This window comes from Hyla sarda, chromosome 6 (genome assembly GCF_029499605.1).
Source record: "Hyla sarda isolate aHylSar1 chromosome 6, aHylSar1.hap1, whole genome shotgun sequence".
Lineage (NCBI taxonomy): Eukaryota > Metazoa > Chordata > Amphibia > Anura > Hylidae > Hyla > Hyla sarda.
This window is the reverse complement of record NC_079194.1, coordinates 140,587,939-140,604,315: the sequence shown is the minus strand read 5'-3', so window position 1 is coordinate 140,604,315 and position 16,377 is coordinate 140,587,939. Positions and strand designations below refer to the sequence as shown.

At 43.1% G+C, this 16,377-nt stretch overlaps 1 protein-coding gene across 2 annotated transcripts in view; it reads right to left on the bottom strand.

The window, feature by feature from the left end:
- FANCD2OS (FANCD2 opposite strand) overlaps window positions 1–16,377 on the bottom strand; it is a 31,909-nt gene that overhangs the window by 1,015 nt on the left and 14,517 nt on the right. The window lies entirely within an intron of this gene.

Genomic DNA, 16,377 nt, shown 5'->3' with positions numbered 1-16,377 from the left:
CTCTGTGCTAAAATACATTTGAGTTGTTACAGAGTTTATCAATGGTAATACATAGTTAATTTGGTATTTGGCTATACCAATGCAAGGATCTTTCTTAATATTTTCATGATTGGTCTAATCAGGCATATTTCAGGGGTACAAGGGACTAGTAAAATAAGAGTGCTCAAAATTTACTTACCACATATCAGAATATAGCAATCGGAGGACAAGTCCAAAACATATGGCAAACATCTACACCAAACCTGCAACATCTGGGACGTTTCATAGAAGTCGCCCTTCACATTTAGAAAAAACTTAGTGGAATAAGATATGATTCATGTGTAATGTATAATTCAGGGATGTGGAATTCCTATCGACCGACGCTCAGGACATGCAGTTCCGGGTACCGGGCAGATGAATCTTTCAGTTCCTTAGCCCTGCTTCGGGCAAGCAGGGCCAGACCTGAAAGCCCCCGACGAGCACGGTGGCGCTCAGAGGGGTGTATTGAGTGGGCTCCGGACTCGTACCCTCTCCATACTCTGCAGCCCCCAGCTGTTTTCAGTAGCTGGGGGCCGCCGCTAATAGCCAGCATGCAGTGATCACCGTGACTGTCTATTAACCCTTTAGATCGCCGCTGTCAAAGCTGACAGGGGCGTCTAAAGAAACATGTGAATGCTCCCTGGTGGGCTAGTGGATCGCGCCGGGTGGGGGGTGGGGTGTTGGTTATGGGGGGGGGAGGGTTTCCCTGCTTTCCTTGGCACTGTCATTGATAGAGCCTGCCTGGACTAGGCTCTATCAATGGATCGCAGAGCACACAGATTAATGGAGTTCAATAGAACTGCCTTGATCTGCATGAAGAATCTAATGATTCCTTCTAAAAGTCCCCTAAGGGACTAATAGTGTTAAAAAAAAAACGTTTAATAAGTTCAAAAAGACACACATTAACACCTTCCATATTAAAAGTTCAAATCACCCCCTTTTCCTATATAAAAACATGTAGACATAATAAAAATATACATATTTTGTATCGCTGCGTGCATATTTGTACAAACGATTAAAATAGACCATTATGTATCCCGTAGGGTAAATGACTTAATTGTATAAAAAAAAATACCAAACCACATAATTGCAATTTTTATAATATCCCAGAAAAAGGGTTAAAAGCAATTTTAAAAAGTCAGATCAATACCAAAATTGTACTGTTACAAAAAAAAAATACAGATTATGGCGCAAAAAATTGGCGCTACAAAAACTACAGGGGTCAGAAAATGGTAATTCAATTTTTTTTTTTTAATAAGTTCAGAATTTTTTAAAATTAGTAAAACATGACGGAAACTATACAAATATGTTATTTTGATACTTTAGGTTGGCCTGATTACAGCAATACCAGGTTAGCTGACCACAAGGTAAATGGCTTCAGGGGTATGGAAATAAAAAAATAAATAAAAAAACTACTTGCCCAAGGGACTAAAACAGAGCCCAATCTACTTGTCCCTCATGACGATCCACTTGTCCGGTACAATTTTCGTTTTTACACTCTTTTTACACTTTTTGTTTTTTCTTCCTCGCCCTTTAATAGCCATAACTCTTAAATTTTTTCATCTACAGACTCTGAGGGCTTTTTTTTTGCAGAACCAATTGTATTTTGTAATGACACCTTTTATTTTTTCCATAACATATGCTCCGAAGCAAAACATATGATGTGAAGATTACAGCAATGCCAGATTTGTATAGTTTCCGTCACATTTTACAAATTAAAAAAAAAAATCTGAACTTTAAAAAAAATGTATTGCCTGTAACTTTTTTGTTTTTTTCATATACCGGGCTGTATAAGGACAAATTTTTTGCGTCAGTTTTTTTTGTATTGGTACCATTTTGGGATCTGATTTTTTAATTGCTTTTTACAATTTTTCTGGGATATTATTTAAAAAAAATTGCAATTCTGGGGTGTATTTTTTTTACATTTATGTAATTTACCATACGGGATATATAATGCAATATTTTTATAGTTCGTACAATTATGCACGCAGCGATACCAAATATGTATATTTTAATATGTTTACATGTTTATATATAGGAAAAGGGGGTGGCTTGAACTTTTAATATGAAAAGGGTTAATGTGTCAATTACTCTTTTTTATGAAACTTTTTTTTTTTTTTACACTTTTAGTCCCTTAGAGGACGATTTAGGACTTTTATTTTTGTTTTGGAGCATATGTCATGGAAAAATTAAAAGGTATCATTATAGAAGTTTAGTTATGGCTGTTATAAGGCAAGGAGGAAAAAACGAGAGTGTAAAAGCGAAACCTGGCCAGGACAAGTGAATAGTCATGAGGGACAAGTAGATTGAGCTCTGTTTTAGTCCCTTGGGCAAGTAGTTTTTTTTATTTTTTTATTTCCACACCCCTGATATAGTCATTCTGTTCTTAACTGCTGGCAAAATATGAGGGAATGGTTGTAATAAGTCTTATCATACATCATTTACAAGCATTTACTGTCATTAAAAACAACTTTTGTTATGACGATGTCAAAAGTTGTTAATCACACCAGGTCTCACTGCAATAGTGGGTTATTAGCCAGGGAAGCGGGCAGCATTGTGCCCGCTCCCTGTCCAGCTGTAAGATCCGTCCATTTCTCTGCATGGAATTCTACTAAATGACTTCTTCTCTACTGCGAGTACACAGCGGCGTCAGCTTAAAACATTAAAATAGACAGATCACCAAGCCCAAATGGCATTCATCCCCAAGTTCTGCAGAAAGTAATGTGTTAGTCGTAATATTTTAAGATTTTATAATATTATAACATAAAATTGGCACTGGCAATTGTGATGCCAGTATTCAAAATTGGGACCACACTGAACATGTGAGTTAAAGGGGTATTCCAGGCCAAAACTTTTTTTTATATATCAACTGGCTCCGAAAAGTTAAACAGATTTGTAACTTCTATTAAAAAATCTTAATCCTTCCAATAGTTATTAGCTTCTGAAGTTGAGTTGCTGTTTTCTGTCTAACTGCTTTCTGATGACCCACGTCCCGGGAGCTGTCCAGCTCCTATGGGGATATTCTCCCATCATGCACAGATCCCGGGACGTGACCTCATCATTGAGCAGTTAGAAAACTTCAGAAGCTAATAACTATTGGAAGGATTAAGATTTTTTAATAGAAGTAATTTACAAATCTGTTTAACTTTTCGGAGCCAGTTGATATATATAAAAAAGTATTGGCCTGGAATACCCCTTTAAGGTACTTTAATTTTATATTCTAACTATACAGCTGAGGAAAGGATGAGCAGAATTCCAAAATGTGTTTAGTTTGGCTATTGCGTTTGTAAGGAAGCATAGAAATGATATACGATTTACTCCTAAAGACATTATTTTCTTATAAGATCTCTCATAGTCTCAGCAGTTCTTCAAACTGTAATGAGAATTGCAGTGCTCTACTTAAACGCTGCAAAGCACCCAGGACAGCTTTTTTATCACTGAACAGTAGCACCACAGGTCACAGCAGAACCCTTAAGTTCCACTGCGAATGCATGGACTGTAAGGACTCGCCGTTGTCAGTGATACAAATTGTGAGTGCACCTTCCTGGTACAGAAGAACGCTGTGGACTGCCTGAGGGAACAGGATACCATCTCAGTGAGAGACGGGCACGCTGACAATGCTTCAGACCATCTAAGACCGTGTAAGACTGTGAGTAAGCTGTGTTACACAATCTAATAAAAAGAACCTAGAGAGAGGGCACACTATTGGAAAATCATACTGTTTGCACTACTGTTGTAACTTACATACAAAGTTTTATTTTGACCAAGTTGGCGTCCTCTAAAGTGTCCACCATTCATCCCGGTTTTGCGCGCAGCAGGTGGGTCCTCTGCCGGCAATCCTACTTTGTCTTCCGGAGGCAGGTGCCCGAAGCCCACCCCCTTGTTGCATATAAATTTTTTACTTCTCCACATCCTAATGACATGGTGTTATCTGCCCCCTAAGCGCCCTCTTGCATTCAGTCGCCGGGGTAGAGGGGGCATCGCCTGTATCTCTGCACCTAAAAACGTTTATAGTGGGCCCCAAGCTGGGAGGCTCCAGTGCTACTGAAAATTGCCCTATTGGATTATTAACTTTTTTCCCATGCACTTTCATCTGGATTAATCCCGGCTCCTATAATATGACTTTACAGTATAACTAAACAGATACTGTTTGCACTGTCCCATTGCCCCACTTTCATTGTATCATTGTCCAATTGTTGAAGTGCAATATCACTGTTTATATTTTTAATATTTTATACCAATGTAAACATTTTATCTAGTGACCAGTCTGCGACAAGGGCCCTGCCACAGACCTCACATCATTTACTAAATAAATGTCATTATTTTATGCTATTTTAGACACGTTTTCTCTTCTTTCTAATTTTTGACCATATTTCTTTTACTCTTACCTAGCCTAGCAGGACTGCCTCCCTTTTTATACTATACGTACTCTTTTTTTTGGCACATGTGTATGTGCAACACAGTATCCTCGGTATTGGTTTTCCCTCTTTTTTTACGTTGAGCTCCCACATTTTTTGTATATTTAGAATCCAATTGAAAACAGTGGGAATCCCTCTGTTAGAGCCTTAAAGGGTACCTCTCATCAAAAAAACTTTTGATATATTATAGATTAATGTATGCAGAATAACTTTACAATTGCATGTTATTAAAAAATATGCTTCTTTCTATTTAATTTTCCACTTTGAAGAAATGACCACTAGGGGTCTCCCTACCAGTCCTGGCAGCAAGCATTTCAGACTCATGCTGGAGTCCTAAACACTACGAGCTGCCAGTCTGCTTTGTTCACAAAGGAGAACACTCAGAGCTGCCAGCCTGCTTTATTCACAGCCTGTTTGGCTGTGAACAAAGCAGGCTGGCAGCTCTGAGTGTTTAGGACTCCAGCATGAGTCAGAAATGCTTGCTGACAGGACTGATCGGGAAAAATACAATAGAAAGAAGCATATTTTTCATTAACATGCTATTGGAAAGTTATTCAACATTCATTAATCTAAAATATATCAAAAGTTTATTTGATGAGAGGTACCCTTTAAAAGGGCCTGAGATAAAGCAGGTCTAGGTAGGGGGTACAAATGATGAATAACAGTATAAATTCTGAATTTGTGACTTCACGTACAATAACCAATGTGTCTTTATGTTTCAGGCCATCCCTACCTAAGGGTGTGTTCACATTATAAAGAAAAAAAGCCTTGAACCGATCATAAATAGGACATATATAAAGGAAAGACTGAGGGGGGCTTTATAAATGGTTTTGCATTGAGTTTTTGTATAGTTTGCACATATATTTTCACATCTATTCACAATTTTTGCAAATTTCGCAAATATCTGTCAGCACTGTGCTTTCAACATATGTATGCAGTGGTATAAAATTTACCATGTGTGAAATTTTCATGAAATCACAAAAACACGGCGCAAACTCACTAAAAATTCACAAATCTATACCACCCTAAGGCCATATTTACACAACAGTAATTCTGCCTATCTGCATGAATCTTGCATCCGCATTGGTTTGGTGAAGAATTCTGCAGTTTTTAAACACATGCAGAATCCGTGCACAAATTCTGCATCTCCGTAAAAAGATAGATTTTATTTAATTGAACAGTGATAGTTTGTGCGGATTCCGCATGGAATCTGCATGCATTCTGCACAAATTTGGCAGAAAGGCAGCCCCATTGACTTAGTGGGGATTCTGCAGCTTAAGTCCGGAAAAATATAAGACCAGACTTTTATTTTTTTCCGGATGCAGAAAACTAAATTTCATCTACGAAATTCTGCATACCGATATTCTGCTGTGTGTATTACGTTGCAGAATCCCATTAAAGTTAATGGGCAGTACATTTTAGGTGGAATTCCGCATGACTGCCTTCTGCCATGTGAACGTGGCCTAAGAAGAGCTCTAGAAAAAGTCCAAGCTAAAGCACAGGTATGGACAAAGTGCGGTAAGTGAGGGTGGGCCAGCACTGACTGATAGGACATGGAAACATAGAACCCAATGAATATTTCCATATAAGATTCACCCAATAAATACACTCAGCCAAGAAATGTGGATAAACAAGCCGCAATGTTTATTAAACATTTAATAAAAAATATGTAATTCGAGGGGCGTGGCTAAGCATGTACGCTGACTAGACGCACCTGCTCAGAGCTCCGCTGCGGGTACGCAGAGTGAGACGGAGCCTTCAGCTGAAATGGGAAACAGCCATGCCAAGAAGGACCCCAAGCACTCCTCCACCTCCCAGGCTCCCGGAGCACCTATTTCTGCCTTCTCGCCACTAGCGGGGATTTCGGAGCCTCCGGAGCCCGGGTCCCCCAGGCCGGCGCCATCTTCCCTTTCTTCTTCCCCGCGTGTGACTCCACCCCCTGCTGAGAGACATGAGGAGAGCGGGCAGCGAGACGGGGCTCCTTCTCGGAGACAGGAGAGGACTTCAAAGCAGGTGAGCCAGCGCACAGGCCCCCTGCCCCAACCCCTCAGCTCCTTATTGACCTTCCGGTGGAGGTGACTGAAGGCCTGACCGGCACCGCTCCACGTTCCTCCCCAGCCTTGGGACTGTCAGGAGGTGCTCTCCCTGCGCCCCTCCGGCCTCAGCCATATTGTGAGCCCTCCTGCGGGTTCTTCCCCTGAGACACCGTGGGCTGCTGAGCCCCCCCACATCCAGCCTTCACTAACCTCAGGGGGACGCCTGCACATGACGCACCATCAGATGCCTGGCTCTCCCATGCTGTATCCCTCCCTGGAGACCCCACCATCTCCTCGGCGCGCCCCCCGCACATCAGCCCCTTGTGAGCAGCTCGCTCCCTGGATCCATCCTAGGGTTTTCCAGCTGACGGCCCCTGGCACCTGTCTCCGCCTTCTCAGGACAAGCAGACCCTACCAACTGGGATACGGGCACCCTCTTCCCAGCACCCTTCTGCCCACCTAGGATCAGGTCAGGACTTGCTGCACGACCATCCTGGCACCTCTCTTCCCCATGCTGATGCTGCGCTTATCTTGCAATCTCAACCTGAATTGCAGGCGCTCCTGTCGTTTCTTCCCACGAAACAAGATCGGTCATCCCTCACGGAGGACCTCCGCTCTGCCTGGCGTCAAGATATCCAGGTGGTGCAATCAGAGGTGGAGACGCTTTCCTCTAAATGGTCCTCTCTAGAGACATTCCGTTCCTCTATGCAAATGAAAATGGATGACCTCCGGTCTATGGTGGCGTTGCACACTTCTCGTCAACAACTCCTGCACTCCCAGATGGATGATCAAGAAAACTGTAATCGTAGGAATAATCGTATTAGGGGCCTCCCTGAGGCCACCCGCACAGAGGACCTCCTACCCACCCTCACCATCTTTAACTCCATCTTGGGCAGGGCAGCCCAATCTCTGATTAAAATCGACAGGGACCACAGGGCTTTGAGACCTCCTAGTGCTGACCCTTTGAGACCGAGGGATGTCATATGTCACATACATTACTACTCTCTCAAGGAGGAAATTATGAAGAAAGTTTGTCTGCTTTGAGAAATTGATTTTGATGGTGCTAAACTACAGCTGTTCCCGGATTTGTCCAGACATACTCTGCGCCTTAGGGCATCTCTGAAACCGCTGTTTGCTGTACTTTAATCCTGTCAGATCGTGTACCGCTGGGGATTCCCCTTTGCGCTCCATGCACTCCATCAGGGGACCTCGGCATCTTTGCGCTCCTTGGCTAATCTTCCTCGATTCCTGCTGGCGTTTGATCTGGACCCACTTCTGCTTCCTGACTGGGAAGCTTTGCTGGCGGATCCTTTCTCCCCTCCTCAGGGGTTTATGCCCAGACACAGACAGTCTCCCCAGGATCGTCCTTCTTTTCGACCCCAGAGATCTCGCCGCAGACCACGCAGTTTCTCGGGATCTGGAGAAGACCCTCGTGGTTTTACAGAACATTTATGACTCTGGGTTCTGGAGTGCACCTCTATTCTTCCCTAGAATGCTGTAATCTTACCTGCTGACCTGTCTGCGGGACTGCACCTCCCCTCCCCCCTTGACAGTCTGCAGTAAGGACCACTGGGGCTGTTGGTGGTCTGGGGGTGGGGGGGTGTTGATACTCTGCCCTGAGTTACGTTAACAGGGTAGTTACCTTTGGTTACTTCCTTTAAGGGGGTTGTAGTGCCTTATGTGGGTTCCATTGCTAGTTCTCCCTTTAGCCCCCTTTATTTATTTTTTTTGGGGGGGGGGCCTTCATTGTGCCTCAGGATCTATCTGAGGTTGTAGTGCCATTTAGAGTTTAATGCTTTGGTGCCATTTGGGGCTGCTGTATGTCTCCTTCTTGCCTCCTCTGTTTTGTGCTCTGCATTTGCTCCGATGTCTTTGTCCTGTGCCTTTTTACTTCTATGACTGGCTGACCATTTCTGTCCCCCCTTCTTTTTTCTTCCTATCCCCATTATGGGTTCCCCCTTTCTCCTTCTTTTTGCCTCTTTCTAATTTGCTCTCGCTCGGCTGCTGGTGGCTCTTCCGCTGCTTTTTGTTGTATTCCTCTTTTTTACTGTTGTGTGGTGTTTTTTTCAGCTTTTTCCTTTCCTTTCCCTTGGTTCTAGCCCCCAATAGGGTTTGGGTAGGGCTTTTCTCCTGCCGTTACTTAGCCTAGTGCTAATTGCTTTAGTGTTTTTTCAGCAGAATAGTTCTCGATTCTGCTGTTTTTTTTTTGTGTCATTTTTCCCCTCTCTCCCCCCCTTTTTTCCTCTTCCTCTCCCCCTCCTTTCCCCTTCCCTTTCCCTTCCTGTTCTGCCTTCATCTCCACCTCTTTCCCTCTTTTTCTGTTCCCCCTCCGCCAGTGTTTCCCCTTCCCCGGGGGTTTTTTTTGCTCTCACCTGAGGTCCTGCTCCTTACTGTGCTGTGGGCAGCTCCTGCCTCATGGCCTCTTAAAATTGTGTCTCTGAATGTTCAGGGCTTTAATGTCCCTGAGAAGAGAGCAAAGGTACTCTATTCTATGCACAAACAAAGGTCCGCTATAGTTTGTTTACAGGAGATACACCCTCTGAGTGATCAGGTGTCAGTACTCCGCAACCGTTACTATCCAGTCTGGTATCATAGTAGCTGCTCATCTCAGAAGGTGAAGGGTGTGGCAATCCTGGCAAGGACCCAAATTTGTGTCATAGTTATCGCCCAATTTCTTTGATTAATGTGGACGCGAAGATATACTAGCTTTGAGACTGACCCCCCCCCCTTTTGACGACCCTTGTTCACTAGGACCAGGGGGGCTTTGTTCCCTCCAGAGAGGCTAGGGATAATACCCTTAAGACCTTTTCTCTTATCCACCGAGTACAATGGACTCGAGAACCTTGTATCTTGCTATCGCTCGATGCCAAAAAGGCTTTTGACCGCGTGAGCTGGGTCTTCTTGAGGGGGTCCTCTCTCAGCTTGACCTGAGCCCTATTATGCTGCAACAAATTTTTGCATTGCATGACAACCCGTGTGCCCGTGTTCGTGTTTATGGTGCCTTGTCAGCCCCTCTGTCCATCCACAATGGCACTAGACAAGGCTGCCCACTGTCCCCCCTTCTATATGTATTAGTGATGGAACACTTGTTGCAAGCAATCAGACACTGTGAGGGGGTGAAGGGGATACTGGTTGGAGATATGCAGGTGAAATGTGCCGCTTTCACAGACTATCTCCTTCTCTACATCACTAGCCCAGATTCTTCCATTCCGGCTTTGCTGTCTCTAATCGCAGAATATATCGTATTTAGCAATTATAAGCTTAACCTTTCCAAAAGTGTAGCCATAGATGTCTCGCTGGGGTCCTCGGGGGTTTCCTTGCTCCGTAGAAGATTCACCTTTTCAATGGGCGTCCTTTAGGTACCTGGGGGTTCAGGTTCCCAATGACCTTTCCCAAATTTTTGACTTGAATTTTGCTCCCATCCTCTCCACTTTCCATTCTGACCTGCTCAAATGGGATTGAAGGGACTTCTCCTGGATAGGATGGGTAAATATTTTAAAGATGAACTTACCGCCCCGCCTATTTTAGCTTTTTCAGACTTTCCCGCTTTTCCTTCCCAGGTCCTTCTTTCACACATTGCCAGACTATTTACCAAATTTGTCTGTGGATACTCGGGGCACCGGCTTGCACGCTTAACTTTGATTAGGACTAAGAGAGATGGTGGTCTGGCAATGCTGGATCCCTATCTTTATTATCTTGCTGCTGTATCCTCCAGGATTCTGGACTGGTTCAACCATTCCCAGTCTAAGCTGTGGGTCCGCCTCCAGAATCTATTGTCCCCACACTCTCTTACGGCCTTACTCTGGACTAGACAATCTTACTGGTCTACTGCATGCTGTCTGAGTCTTCCCTGGGGGGCTAGGATAGTGTTGCGAGTGTGTCATCGTTACCTTATTAAAGCAGGGCTTTTGGGACTGGGTGGGCCCCTTACCCCAATAAGAGACAATCCTGAATTTTTCCCCCTGGTTGCCTCTCCAGCTCTTTTCTGGGTAGACTGAAAGGGGTGACTTTTTTGTGTTTTCTCATGTTCTTCACTCTCCCGCCCTCAAATCTGTCATTGAGATACTTGGGGGCTCGGCCCTGATGGCACCGCAGGATTGGCAGTATGCCCAACTATCGCACTTTTACTACACTTGGAGACGGTCTCTGGCGCTCCATAGAGAACCCCTTCCTTTTGAGAGTCTTTGTTAAGCATCTACTCCCCAGGGCCACTTTATTTTAGTGCTCTACCCCCTCCTCCTTAGTGGTGCCCATTCGTCTCCTACGGCTTATTGGTTGGGGTGGTCTCGAGAGCTGGGCTGCACCTTCGGTCAGAAGGACTGGGAGAAGGCCTCTATACTATGTCATAGAACGTCAGTCTCTGTCCCATTGCAGGAGACCAATTTTAAGATCCTATATCGGTGGTACTGGGTTCCGGTCTTGTTACATCGATGCTTCCCGTCTGTTCCGGAGACCTGTTGCGGTGCGGCTCCCGGGACCATGTCCCATATATGGTTGGATTGCCCAGTTCTGCTTCCGTTCTGGACATGATCAAAAAGTGACGGGGACCTCTCTATCTCGTACTCCACAGGTCCTCTTGCTCTCTGTATTACAGGGCTCACTCAAACACCTGAAGAAGGGGTTGCTCTGTATTCTGTTAGCGGCTGCTCGTAGAGTGATCCCCAGGCGATGGAAGTCATTGCTCCCCCCCCCCCTACAATCACAGATTGGTTCAAAGAGATGCACTTTATTCATGGTATGGAAGAATGTGTGGCGGAATCCAGTGGCAGCACTGAGCGCTCCCTTATACGCTGGTTGTCATGGTCACAGTTCGTTGCCTCTCCTGACTACAGTGCGCTGTCTCTGTCTCCTTAGGGTGCCCTTCCCACACCTGTCCCACCTCCACTCGGATTTATATCCTCTCCTTCTTGTTGAGCTACCTGCACTGGCAGAATCTCTCCCTCTAGTTATTTTTTCTCCTTCCTCCCTTCCCTCTTTCTCACCCCCCCCCCTCTTTTTTTTTTCCCTCTCTCTTTTTTTCTCTCCCCTCTTTTCTCGTGTCCCTTCCTCGTGTTTTCGTTTGATTTGTCTATGTTTACCCCCTTTGGTGTGTGTCTGTCTGCCAATTTTTATTTTTTTTACGAAGTTTATTTTTGTGTTCTTTCATGTTGGTTCTAGTTTATGGGGACTTACTGTTAGAGCATGCTGCTATTCAGGTCCTTTACTCATGTATAATATCTTCCACCTCTCTTTCCCCGGAGCTTTTCTGTATCCCTGTTTTTCTTTCCAATAAAACCATTTTGGAATATTAAAAAAAAATGTAATTCTTTATTAAAATAAATTATCTATATAAATGTAAGAAGTAATAAACAGAAGTAAAATAAGAAAAATACAATTAATTATATAAATAAAAATAATAAACATATCCACTCGAGAAATGAGCGACCAACCCCAAGAAGCCATTAAAGGACCCCCCCCCCCCCCCCAAACATTGCAAGACCTCTATCCACAATGTTACTAAGACCAACATTAAAAATGTTAATACCAATGGCAGAAAGAGAAATAATCCTGACCAAATATACCGGAACAAAATTGTTCTAAATCAACATGCCTATAAGAAAAAGAACCTAGATAAGGAAGAAAATGAAATAAACAACAATTAACCTGTTTAAGAATCTTATTAATAAAGCTCAAATCGGAACCAGACCAAGAAGGGTGGGGAAGAAACTCGGAGAAAACAAAAATAGTATTCGGAAACAAAAACGTCCTAGTTTAGAAAGGGCCAAACTGATTTCATTAATAAGATCACCGGTTTTAACTCTACCCAAATCATGAGCACCTACATGTAGAATAAATAAATGAGCTAAAGGATTGGAACGGGACAAAAATAAAATAAGTTAAACATTCTTTCATCTAAAACCGGAAAAAACAAACCAGAGGAGTTAATGTATTTGTATCAAATGATAAATTCTTATTGCAGCTTCTAATAGATGCTCTCTCTCTCTGGTTGATATGATAAATTCATCACCAACAGTCCAAACTTTGAATAAAGAATCCGGAAAACAAAATTAAATAGACAACTCAGGACGAATATGCAAACGGAATCTGTTTGAAGACCATCTACCTAAACGTTGAATAACAGAGTCCAAAAGACCCAGATTAAAGGCCTCAATGTGAAGATGAGATAAACCAAGAACAGAAATGGTTGTCTTCAAAATATAAGAAAATTGAAACCTAGTCAGTGCTGATGAATCTGCATGCATAAAAAATGGGCCAGGAGAGAAATTACAGGAGAAAAGCCAAAGGCGGACAGCCTTAACAGGACAGAAAGGAGAAGAAGGAAAAGAATAAAGTTTTAGGCAATGACCAATACCAGATACATTAGTTTTTGAAAAAAACTAATAAAAATCAAAACACATCCATCAAAAACCAAAACATCTTGAAACAAAAGGGGGAAGAAGAATTAATAGAGGGGAACTCACCAATACGAAGAGCAGCAAAAAATTCCAAAATAAAAGCACAATTAAATAAATTTACCTCATAAGAAGAAGAGCATATGTGAACAAGAGCACTGACCAGTTTTCCTAGCAATTGAAAGGAAACAGGACGTCTAACGTCCGGGGATGAATAACACCTACTATAAACCTTCAAAAGCTGTTTGACAAAAGAAAAAGGAGAACTAACATCTGATAACCTAAAAAAGAAATTGATACCAGAAATGTATTTATTAATATAGGACACAATTCTGCGAAGAACATTAATACAATAAACAGACTTAGCAGATTGACAGTTGATACAGAAAGCAACACATTTGTTATCAGAGTGGAGAAGTATTCTGCGATTAGTAAGTAGAGAACCCCATAAAGATAAGGCAACCAAAACAGGAAAAAGTTCAAGTGAGGCTGGGTTCACACTACGTTTTGTCCCATACGGGACCGCATACGGCAAGGGCAGCTGAAAACTTGCGCTCCCGTATGCCTTCGTATGCGGTCCCGTATGTAATTCACTTCAATGAGCCGATGGGACTGAAACGCTGACTCCGGTTGGCTCATTTTTGCCCCGTATGCGGTTTTCCACCAGACCTGTAATCGTAGTCAACCACGACTTTAGGTGCGGGGGGAAAGCCGCATACGGGGCAAAAATGAGCCAACCGGAGTCAGCGTTTCACTCCGGTCGGCTTATTGAAATGAATTACATACGGGACCGCATATGAAGGCATACGGGAGCGCAAGTTTTCATCTGCCCTTGCTGTATGCTATCCCGTATGGGATAAAACGTAGTGTGAACCCAGCCTAACATAATAATCCTGGTAGCTCCACAAACATGCCAACAAACAGGCCAAGATTCAGCTGACCAACTGTTATTAAAAATAACACCATAACCAGCTGAACTGGCGGCATCAGAGAAGAGGTGAAGAGAATCAGAACTGGAAAATTCGGACTGCCATACACTGGGACCAATTAAAAGATGAAAGAAATTGAGACCAAATCCGTTGATCAGCTTTAAGAGCTGAAGAAATTCTAATATGCGCTTAGAAAAAACGCTAGCCATAGGAATGATCCTAGAGGCAAAATTCAAAAGTCCCCAGTAAAGATTGGAATTCACAAAGGGTGGTTTTGTCCTTAGAAAGCATAGAATTTATTACATAGGACAAGCGGGAAACTTTATCATGAGGCAAACTAAACTCCATGGCAACAATCTATATGAATGCCAAGGAACTCAATGCTTGTAGCAGGATAAACAGTCTTTTCAATAGCAAGTGGAACTCCGAAATGAGAACAAGGCAGCTCACAAGAGGAAAGCAAACAGGAACAAAGTAAAGAATTAGAGAGACCAACAAAAAGGAAGTCATCTAGGTAATGCACAAGTGAAATGCAGCCCAAAAACTAAGATGCAGACCAATGTAAAAAAGAGGAAAAAGATTCAAAATAAGAGCAGGAGAGAGCAAAACCCATTGGAAGGCATTTATCAAAATAGAAAGTCATTAAAGAAAAAACCAAGGGAATTAAAACCAGAGGGATGAACAGGAAGGAGAGGAAAGGCAGATTTAATATGAGCTTGGGCAAGTAAAGCACCCTTTCCAGCAGATTGCAAGACCAACAGAGCGTCATCAAAAGACACAATTCACCAAAGCCATAGACCTGTCAATCTCATTCAAAGAAAGGTGTTCAGGAAAAGATAAGAGATGAATAATACGGAAAGAATTAGAAGACTTTTTTGGTACTACACCCAAAGGAGAGACACGAAAAGGGAAAAAATGGAGAAGAGGAGAAAGGTCCCGCAATTCGAGACAGCTCAATCTATTTTCTCCTGGATGACTTGAGGATATAAAAAAACGCAAGACAGATTCTTAGGGACAATAGGAGAATCAGAAACAAAAGAAGGAATGAAAAAAACATTACTGAAACCAGAGAAAATTAATTTAGCTATCTCCTTGTTTGGGAAACACTTAAGAAACTGAGCTAGGTTTTCCAGAATCACTGGTGTCTGTACTTTTTGATGTAGAGTCCTTAAAATTAAATGACTGGAGCTTTTTAAAGCACCAAGACAAAAAGTGGGAACCAGTACAGAATGCACATTCGTGCTTGTATTTGCAATTATTGGGCAATTTGCAGGGACCTTCATTGAAGGCATAACACAATCCTTTGCGGATGGATGGTTGAGTAATAGATTGGGGACGAAAGGAAGGAGGCCTATGAGGGACAATAAGACTAAGCCAAAGACCAACATCTTTTTGACCGAATTTTAAATTAGGGTAAATAGCAAGTTTTTGACGAAAATTGATATCATAGTGAAACCAAAATAAACCACCAAAAGTTCTAAAAGCCTCCAAAACTGTTTCAACATGTCTTAATAAGCCGGAGCACAGGTGAGGCTTTTTCACACCCAGAACCGAAACATAAATGCAAAAAGCATTCAACCAGACAATAAAACTTTTTTTTATCTTTATCCAAAACAAGATCTTTAAAAGATGGGACAAGACTCATATCAACATATTCAAGGTTCCAGATTTTCTCTCTGACTGCCAAGGTGAAAACCTAAGGGGGACAAGTCGTAAGGCATACTCTCTTTCAAAAAGGCTTGCCGAACACCAGCCCCCTCTCCAAAACAGGCTGAACAAGAGAAGAATCTGCTAATAAATTTGGAGAAGATAAAAAATCATTAGGAGCAGACCAAACTCCAGCAGTGGAGTTTCTAGTAGCCATGAAGCTATTAAAAAATTTAAAAAAAATTGTCCCTTAAATTAACAAAAGAATAATAGTCAGAATGAGGAACATCAACCATAGGAGAGAGGACAGGACAGTTAATCTCCCGAGCAGGCTGGTCCCGTTGTTGCAGAAGGCCACCATCACTGTGGCTCGCTCTTGTAACGGCAGAAGAAGGTCTGGTAGCCGTTGCAAAGGTGCCCATATTCACAGGTTGTGACACAGGATCTAATCCAGGACAAGGCACCCCAGAAGATGAAGAAAGACAGCCTGAAGAGGGAGCATCATGGCACTGACCTCTGATACCAGCCACAGGGGCGGGAGGCAGAGTGTTGCCTCTGTTGCGGCGGGTCCTGCTCCTTGTCGCCCGAACCGGAGATCTGCGAGTTGAAGGAGGAACCGGATCTGCTGGAAAGGATTGACAGGCAGAATGGAGGACAGCCGAAGGTCCTAAGGGGGCTTCTTGAAAGGCAGTAGGCTTACAGGCAGTGCGGAGGACAGCCCTGGGTCCTGAAGGTGCTTCCTGAAGGACAGGAAGTCCAACCAATGATAGGGGGACGAGTCATCAGGCTGAGACTCCGAAAGGCAGCAGCACAGCCATGACACTCCCCCTTGTGATTCGGCCCTGCGAAGGATCTCTGAGAAGACTGTCCTCCATGAAGAAAAGCGGTGTGGCGCAGGAAAATGAAGAGAAGAACGACGGAGGTCCTCTCTGCAGCT